Genomic DNA, 10,640 nt, shown 5'->3' with positions numbered 1-10,640 from the left:
TTTTAAATCTTTTGTTATATTCTTTATCATTTTAAAATGAGAAAAGTGATCTTTCATTTTGATATTTTTGGAATTACTTTTTTATTTTTGTTGTCTTTTTTAACATTTGCTGTGAGCCACCTGGATTTGCCTCATCGGAATATATTTTGCAGTATGTTTGTGTAGAACAGACTTGAAACATTCCCTTTTCTATTCTGTGTTCTTTAAAGACAACATTCCCTCCCAGTCCAAGTCATGGAGAGCCTCCCTTAATAATGGAAAAATTGTTCTCCTTTTGCTTCCTGTTTACTACTTAAATTAAATGAAAATCATATTGATTAAATAAAATCATATTATTGTTAATGCTACCCAAATTTACTCTGTTTTATACTTATTGTTGTTTAATACTTTACTTTTTATAGTTTACCTGCCCTGTTTCCTCCTTTTTCCCAGTAAGTTAACTTGCAATTTTTTTTTAAATCTAGTTGAATTACATTCTTTGTGTTACAACCATTGATGTCATATTCTTCTCCATACAAAGCAGGCCGATTATATCTCCTACCAGTAGAGCTCTTCCCAAGGACACATTGCCTTGATACAAACAGTGGGCTGACTATTGAGAGCCAATGAGTTATGTGGGATCTAATTGACCTGCTGCAGTTTCTCCTGCACACTATGAGAGGCTTGAGAGGCAGTGTGCAGTGAAATGTGCATGCATTTTTAGTACTGAACAAGGACATGTAAAAAAATTAGACTTTTCCTTGCACATAATGGATTGCTAGAATCGGTGGAACATAGGTTGGGTGAAATATTGCTTAACTCCACTTGACTCCTTGCACCGCTAAAAAAAAATGATATGCTCTGTGACACCTAACAGATAAAAAAAACACTCTAGCAGTCATTGAATTCATATAACTTCTTATCCCATGAGAGATACATTGATTTCGGTGCCAACATATAGGTCGGTAATCTAGCAGAAATGATCTGGTAAAAGTATGTTAACTGTCACATTTACTAACATTTTTCTCTAACCCACCAGAGATCAATGAACCCCTTTCTGAACTCCACAACTACCTACTTTAGCTGCAGTGTGGCCTGCTGCAATGTTTGCATGTTGTATTTGGTTAGCCACTTGTTTCCAATATTGGTGAGAAAAACAAGTTTTTTCTGAAATAGGAGATGCTTGAAAGTTGACCCTATACCAGTCTATGGGGTTGTACTGCACACATGCAGACTGTAGGAAGAAGAAACTGGCCCATGGGTGTAAACAATGCAGTAGGCCGAAACTGGATATCTATGGAGCTAAGGAAAGGGAGGGTGAGGTAATTGAACTCAGCGTAAAGACAAAATAATATTTACAAAAAATTATATATATAAAGTTGATGTGCCCTGGAAACCTGTTTGGAGGATTTTACCTTTGACAGCATCTACTGTGAAAAGTTGATATGAAACAAGCATGCACATAACAATGTCTAAATTTATTTTGACTTTCTTCGTTCATTTTGAATTGTATCGATATTTGAACCAGGGATGATTGTGTTATTCTGCCATATGCTACAGCCATGGCAGAAATGAGAGGAGAAGTGCTCTGACTTTTGTTATCTGAGTTGTGGCTTTTTTGGCTTGCATACAGGAATTTACACCTGATCTTGTTGCTGTTTCTGCAAAGAATCTCAGGGTAATTCTAAGAATTAGAGCAAACAGCTTCAAAGTGTAGAGCAATAGTATTTTATACTTTGACCTATTAGGAGCAAAACTGTTTTTTTTACTGATTAGCTTAGATTATTACTGATCCTTCCAGCATTCAGCTGGATGCTTGCAACAACAATCTAAATAAATAAAATAGATAAAATCTAAATAAAGTGTACGTAAATTCCAAATAAAATATTGTGAAAATGCAGCTCACCCCGTTTTGGAATTAGTGCACATCATGGATTTACACAGCAGGCTTCTTTTCCGAGGATCTAGTGATCATTTAAGCTTTCATTGTAAGGGGAAAAATTTGCGCTATAAAGCAATGAAGTGGCATAATGTAGGGTGTGACCAAACTGAACTGAGAGTATGGCCAAGGTAAAAATAACATTCAATAGCAACAACAGGCAGATAATGCCAGCAACTGGCAGATTTTACCAATCAGGGAGGCAAACCTCAATGACATGTGAACAGTATTATTAACAAAAGACTTCAATATTAGGATTCAATGGTAGGCAGATATTCCAATGACAGGCCAATTCACTAGTAATAGGTCTTTTGGTGACATTCGCCAGTAACAGGTATCAAAGTGACAATACCAGCCAGATTCACTGGTAGCAGGTCTCTTAACGACAATGACATTCACAAGTAACAGGCCCATTTGTGGCAAAGACATTTACCAGTAACAAGCAACTAGCTGCAAGGAAATTCACCAGTAACACGAAATGTCTAGTGACAGGCAGTAAGTTACTCTAACTTGTTCCCTAAGGGCAGGTAATGTATGAAAAAAAGCCCTCATTTGGACCACTGCAGCTCTAGAGTAGCCCTCTAACACCCTAGCATCTAGTGAAAAAATGATTTGGATAAGACAGTTGCATTCATTTATCACAACTACGTGCCACTACTTTGGCTCTTTTTCTTCTCCTAGCTTCTTCATTATGTAGGTATGAGACTGGCCGATGAGTGTAAAAAATGCCAGCACTGCAACTGCATCGGTCAAGGCTGGGCTTCGGAAGAGGTTCAGTAATGGGGTAGAGGCAAAGTAGAAAGAGTGGGCATGAGGGTAGAGACTGCATATATATATATATATATATATATATATATATATATATATATACATAAAAAATCTGGGCACTATCATCTGGAACATGTATTCAAGCAAAAATGTGTAAAAAGGGATCTTTTATGAAGCTTCATGGGCAACTTTAAAAAAAATATGCAATTTGTCTAAATGCTTGGAGATGCCTTAAAGAAGAACAAAACCCTTACTTTAAAAATTTAGACCAGGTACAGAGCCCCCCCCCACCCTTTTCCTTATATACTGTGTATTTGACATTCTGTATTGTCCTGTTGTATTTTAATATTTTTTGGTATTTTTTTTGTACTTATGAGACTTACACTCATACACTCACTAGTCCCTGTTTGGTCACAGGCACAGGTACAGGTACGAACAGGCAGGTAACATTTATTGCAGAAAAGAAATTGCCTGTCCATTTTGCAATAACAATCTTGCCTGATTTCAATTTTACTTTGTGGAACGATAGTTCTACTTTGTATTTCAATCTTTTTCTCGAGTTAGTAACAATTTTCAATGGGATAATTTGTTTCTTCCAGCTGTTCGCTATCGCTTGCTTAGCAGCTATGAGAATATACTGTATGTACACAGTTTAAATTGAACCATGAATGGTTCTGCGGTTTGAAATGCAATAGTGCCAGCCATGGATCTCTGGGTGTCTGAAACAGTTTATTCAACAGTCGGAAGACCCTTCCCCAGAATCTTATTACAAATTAGCAATTCCACCAGATATGTATAACTGAACCCAGTTCCTGACAGCCCCTGAAACAGTATCCTGATCCATTTGTGGTACAGTGTTTCAGGCTTGCTGGGACCTTGATGTACTATCTAGTCATGACCTTATATGTCGATTCAATGGTTACCATATTAATGGAATATGAAGTCAATTTGGATTACATATGGGGCCAGGCCTCATTTGCTTTGGAACAACAAAAATCATTCTCCCATTCAGCCACATATTTATGATCTCTTGGAGAGTTCAATTTATTCAGTTCTGCATAAATTGTAGAGTTCAATTTTGGTGATCTCTACAATAACCCATATATTCCAGTTTTCGTGGAGCCCGGGTGAATTGAAATTAGTGTTTAATTGTGTCCACTAATGGTTGTGGTAATAATATTATTAAGGGTGGTGGATTTAGTTTTGGTAATTTGAAGACCCGAAATACATGCAAATTTATGTAGTATTGTAACTTAAGTATGGCAATGTAGCTGTTGGTTGCATTAAAGTGAGGAGGATGTCATTTGCAAATAGATTCAGTTTATAAACTCGATTATTAATTTCTAAGCCATGAATGTTGGAATTAGAACAAATTATTTAGGCTAGTGGCTCGAGGGCCAAGGCAAAAAGTAATGGCGAAAGAGGACATCCTTGGCAGGTGCCTCGTTGGATAGAAAATACCAGAGAATAATATGACATATATCGAACTCTTGCCACCGGGGTAGAATGCCCTTCTCCATGACAAACTGATTCTGAAAGACCCATTTGGACAAAGCATAAAACAAATAAACCAAAGAAATTGAGACACATGCTTTATGCATTTCCAACAACGGTAGCATGCTGGGAATTTTACACTGATGCGCCAAATAAATTAAACTAATAATTTTCCGTGTACCGTCAGGGGCTTGTCTACCAGGAACAAAACCCACCTGGTCATTATGTATTAATAAATTCAAAAATGTATTCAGTCTGTTAGCTTTGGGTTTGGGAGATTAAATAGCTGTGAGCATTTCCGTCAGTGTTATTTCTGCCTCCATTGTTTCCACCATACCCTCAGTCATAGTAGAAAGTGCTTTATCTTTGAATATTTTGTCTGCCAAAGAAGACTGACAGCCTGCTGGAGACTTGTAATGTTTTGAAAGTACCTCTCTAAACCGATTCACTATAATAATTGGATTGGCCAAAACATTACTGTTGGGCAATCGCATTCAGACTGCAGATAACTTAGGCGGATGCGTGTTGGCTAGTTTCACCATCATGCTGCCCGATTTATTGGCCCTCGCATAATACTTTTGCATAGACCACCTAAGCTGCCATTCAACCCTGCTATCTAAGAGAATGTTCAGTTCCAATTGGACCTGTTGAACTTGTCAATAAAGCTATTTACATTGTGTGGCCTTCCAACTGCTCCAGCTGGGATGTCAGATCCTCCATTTGTTTCATTTTCTTTTGTCTAGGTGCCAGTTGTATAGATTGGCCTCTTATGGTCGCCTTATGGGTGTCCCATAACGTGATTGGGGATGCAACTGTACCCAAATTAATGGGCAAAAAAATCAGAAAGGGCTTTCCATTGTGCGTATCCTGTTCGGAGAGGATAGCATAGCTTTGTTCAAAACGCCAAAAATTCAGACGACGGTGGCAATAAAGAGGGACATTCTATCATATTTAAAGAGTGGTCTGACCAGGGGGTGGACACAATTTGAGCCGTACGAACCTGAGACAGAAAATTAGGATGTAGAAAATATGATCTATCCTAGTGAAGCACTGATAGAATGAGGAATAATATGTGAAATCCTTCATAGACAGATTCCCGCTTTACACAAATCAGATGGTGGTCAGCTAACAATTCAACAAATTCCTTCAAGAGGGTTGATATCACTTGGGTGGATTGAGTGGGAGAGGAAGATTTGTCTAGTTTGGGATTGAGAACCAGATTAGAATCCCCCATCATAAGTACAGTGCCCTTTATGTTGGTGCATCACCAATAATAGATATCTAAAAAATGTATGCTGGTGATAGTTTGGGGCATAATAATTGACCACTGTGGTTTCAGTATCAAATATTTGGCCTTGTAGTATTAAATAACGACCTGTTGGATCTTGAATTTCTCTATCACAAATAAAGTTTTCATGAAAAAAAAAGGAGATGCCCCTTTTCTTTTTTTTTTGAAACATTGAGTGTTATGCTTGTGGATAATTTTTGTGAAAAATTTTGGACAGGAAGTAATCGAAAACCTAATTTCTTGTAAGCATACTATATGAGTATGCTGAGTCAAAAAATACTCCGCCCCAGAAGTAAGCTCAAGCTGCTAGATCTTCCTCCACTGCCTTTCCTCCTTCTGCCACCAAGGGTCTCAGTGCTGCTGCCAGCAATTTGAGTGCGGGATGTAGCCGAGCATTACAGTTTTCAGGCTCCTCCAGCAGTGAGGAGGAGCTCCAACGCAAAGGAGGTGGTGTTTGTCGCATTGCTAGTAGTCAAGACCAGCCATCATTGCCATCCTCCACACCTTCTACCCCATTGGCCAATATTTCTGTTCTTAGCATTAGCAGCATCCAACATTCCATCCCCCAGATGCTGGAGTGCAGGAGGAAATATGGCCCAAATTAACCCAAAATAAAGCTAATCAATGCGGCAGTTGCACAGCTGACTGCGTTTGAGCGCCTCCCTTACTGGCTGGTGGACTCCAATGCGTTCCATTACGCATTCCTCTGTGCGAACCCACAGTACATAATGCCCAAGCAGCAGTAGTTTGCACAAAAATTTGTTCCTGCTTTGCATGAACACGTGCAGAGCAATGTGTCCGTGGCCCTGCAGCACTCTTTTAGTTTCTGGCAAGGTGCACCTGACAACCGACAGTTGGTCGAGCAAGCACCGACAGGGAAGATATATTTCCTACACAGCTCACTGGGTAACTTTGGTGGCGGCAGGGGAAGATGCAGCTGCAGGAAGGCCTGCATACCTACCCCCGCCACTCATTGCCATCCCTGGATGTGGCTACTCATTGGAATTCCACCTTTTACATGCTGCAGCGGCTCGCTGAACAACAGAAAGAGGTGGTGGATTACGTGGCAGAGTCTGGTCATTTGAGACGCTTACCTACATTACTTCAACCATGCAGGGTGGCTGCAAATTGAGGACTTGTGCACTGTATTGGCACCTTTGGAAGAGGCAACCAGGATGATCAGCAGGAAGCAGAGTGGACACTGCAGGAAGAGATAATGTTTACAACATCATCTAAGACATGCGTGCCTACCAGGCATAGAGTACCACAAATCCAGGAAGAGGAGGAGGTAAAAGAGGATGAGGAGGAGATTGCAGGCATGGGAGAAGGGGAGGAAGGGGCAGAGGAGGGCAGAGGAGGATATGGAGAGTACATGGCATCCATCCACCCAAACACAAGGCGCCATGTTCCGTGGATAGCAAGACCAGGCAGAGGAGGACGACGACCCTGTGCTGCTGTTCGACCCAAAGGAGTCTGGGCTTAGAATTCCCTCATCTGTGGGAACTTTGAGCCGCATGACAGCCTTCATGCAGGAGTGCAAAACCAAAGATCTGCGCATACAGCACATAATAACAAACATTTACGACTAATAGATTGCCACATTACTTGATCCACTTTACAAGCCTGAGATAGAAAAACTCATCTTGCCCCAATACAAGGGACCTAAAATGCACCACTTACAAGAAGTGCTTGTAAGGGACTTGTGCTCAGCCTTTCTGTATGTCAGCAGCAGCAGGGATCCCTATGGCAGTTGCACCAGCCATGGTAGCCAAACAACTACCTTAAGTGGTATGGGTGGCAGCAGCAGGAGAGGTCATCTAAGCCAAACTTTGCAGACTTTTTTTGAGCTGAGGAATGCCGCCAGTCATGCAGCAGTTGCCAATGACAGTCAGCAGCACTACTCAGTCATGGTGCAGGAATACCTTAGCTCTACAAGGGACTTCTGCAACTTGCAAAGCCAGGACCCACTGCGCTACTGGGCATCCAAACTTGAGCAGTGGCCGGAGCTGGCAGAACATGCCATTCAGATCCTTGCCTGCCCAGGCGCAAGTGTGTTATCTGAAAGAGTGTTCAGTGCAGCTGGGGATGTAGTGAGTGACAAGCACATTTGCCTCTCTGCAGAAAATATTGACCCACTCACTTTTATTAAAATGAATAAGGCTTGGATCGGCAATTACTTCAACACGCCCTCTGCAGAGTGCACTGATTAGTCGTCAACTGCTGCACGGCCTGCTGACACCTTGATGGGAAGAGCACGTTCACAGCCTTCTGCATCTCCTTCTCCTCCTCCCCCTTGTGGCCCTCTACCGTCTCTGAAGCCTATAACTTGCAATAGAGCTGTGTAACTGGCTAATTTTTGTACAGAGGACCTACCTTGGGGCCCTCTGCCTCCATCTACTTTGAGGTCTATATAACTTGTAATGGAGCTGTGTGACTGGCTAATTTTTGTTCGGAGCTTCTCCCCCTCGGGGCCCTCTGCCTCCATCTATTTTGAGGCCTTTATAACTTGTGACAAAGCTGTGTAACTGGCTAATTTTTTGACTGAAAGAACCCCCTCAGGTCCCTTTGCCTCTACTCTGAAGCCTGTGCATGGCTTGTAATGGAGCGGTGAAACCTGGCGGCTAATTTTTGGACATGAGGAACCCCCTCTGGGCTCTCCCTGCTTCTACTCGGAGGCCTGTATAAAATGTGGTATGTTTCCTTGACTGCCCCATAGAATGGACTTGCCAGCAACATAAAAAAGCCCTCCTGATTTTTTTCTTGTCTTGTACAGTGTTGTGCAGAGCTGTGGGAATCTTGACATGTCTTTTTAAATGTATTTGTAGGTTGTAGAAGCTCCAGAATTTTCCCCCAAATACTTTAATGGTGTTCGAATTCGACGTTCGCTCACCCGAACAATATCGGCCTAATCGATCGAATAGCTGTTGAATCGAACAGTGAGATATTCAACCAACACTAATCAGTGGCCTGCGTCAGTTCCTTCTGCAGAGGCTGCCTAAATTTCTCCAAAATGAGAGCATCCCTGCATAAGGATTCAGGGTGAGTGCTTGGCACAGAAAGAGAGGACCCATCTCTGGAGATTTCTTCCATGGGATATAGAGGGTTTGGAAAGTGAACAGAGGCTGTACCCGGAAGCAAAATTTTAGGGATAAAAGGGATGAATATCAGAGCTCAAGAGGGATTCTGTAGACTGAGAAAAGATTAAAATCAAAACAGGCTGCTCTCTAATATGGTTGTAAGTAAGTAGCTACTGTGAGAACTAGTACAGATTACCTTGGGGGTAGTAGGTTAAATTTAGTTTCAATATAAAGGTAAGTCCTTACGTAGTCCTGTTAAATCACTGACACAGAGCACATTATGTATCTATCATTCATGTATTATCCTTTTCCTCTTTGTAGATGTTACAGAGTATTACAGCACCAGTTAAGAAGTTTGAACTAGACTTCTGTTTCCTTTGCAACAATCACTTCCTGAAGGCTAGTGTGTTATAATGATGTAAGACAAAAAATACAGAAGTATAAAAAAGAAACTACTTACAGAACATTGTTAGCAATCATTGTGCATACTGCTGGAATTAATCTACCTAGCAGACTTGAACTCTCATCATTTCATAATATGGCTTTACCATTGCATGAAAATACACAGTCATGAAAAAAGAAAGTACACCCCCCTTCAGTTCTATGGTTTGATATTTCAAAACATAAACAAATAATCCAGTCCTTAGCAGGTTTTAAAATTATTTAACAATATCTAACCTCAGGTGTAAAACGACATTTTCAGGTTTGCAGGTATTAGTTGATGCACAACTCTTGTAAGGTCCCACCACACCATTTCAGTTGGGTTTGGACTCTGACTGGGCAATTGCAGTACCTCAATTCTTTTTTTTTTTTTTTTTTTTTTTTTAGACATATTGTTGTAGATTTGCTGCTGTGTTTTGGGATGTATAACTTGCTGTCACACAGATTTCTTCACACTTGACTTTAGAATACTTTAGTATAATGAGGAGTTCATGTTCACTTCAAAGAATGCACAGTGCCCAGGTCCTGTGGCAAAACAAGCCATATATCACTCCACCTATGTGCTTGTCAGTTGGTTTGAGGTGTTTGGACCAATATGCTGTGTTTGGTTTTTGCCAAAAGTGGCACTGTGCATTATGTCTGAACATCTCTACTTGGTCTTGCTCCAGAAGTTTTATGGTTAGTTTAAAATCAACTGTGCAAACCTAAACCCCGCTGTTATGTTCATTTAAGAAAGAAGAGTCTTTCTCCTGGAAACCTTTCCAAACAAGCCATGCTTGTTCAGTCTTTTCTAATTGTACTGCCACACATTTTAAAATTTAACATGCTAACTGCATGATTTAAAACTCATTGAAAAATTGAAAACTATCCTAAATGTTTTATCTTTTAAATAATCTCAATGTAAAATGACAGACTCCAGATTGTTTAGAAATGGCCATGAAACCCTTCCAAAATGCTTCCTTGGCATTGTGGTAACACACACCTGAAAGTCCCAGACCAGCTGTGGCTTTATAGAAGTCATCAAGTCATCACTATCTTACATGAGTGCTTGGGAAGCAGATACAGGTAAGACCTGAGAACTGGAAGAGTGAAGTGAGATAGCTCACTCACTATCTAAAGTATTTATTAACTCGTAGAAGCAAACTACAAAGTGATCTTATGCTGGTATCTACCGTATTTTTCAGCGTATAAGACGCACTTTTTCTTCCCCAAAACTGGGGGGGGAAAGTGGGTGCGTCTTATACAGCGAACACAGTCTTTAAAAATAATTAAAATATCATACTCACCCGATACCGCGATCCCGCGATGCTGCTTGCTTCTTCTCTCCTCTCCTCCTGGCTGCAGCGCGTGTCTCCTCCTCCTCCGAGCGAGGAGAAGCCGGCACACGTGCCCCCGCGATTCTCCTCCTCCAAGCGAGAAGAAGCCGGCACACGTGCCCCCGCGATCCTCCTTCTCCGAGCAAGGAGAAGCCGGCACACGTGCCCCTGCGATCCCGGAAGCACGCTGATCCCTGCCCTAACGGAGTTCCCCCGGCTGAGAACGTATGGTACCTGTAAGTACGCACAGTAAGTGGCACAGGGTGATCAGAAGGGGATGAATTGGCACAGGGTGATCAGAATGGGATGAATTGGCACAGAGTGATCAGAAGGGGATA

This window comes from Pyxicephalus adspersus, chromosome 4 (assembly GCF_032062135.1).
Source record: "Pyxicephalus adspersus chromosome 4, UCB_Pads_2.0, whole genome shotgun sequence".
NCBI lineage: Eukaryota > Metazoa > Chordata > Amphibia > Anura > Pyxicephalidae > Pyxicephalus > Pyxicephalus adspersus.
Note: the sequence above shows the minus strand (reverse complement) of the source record.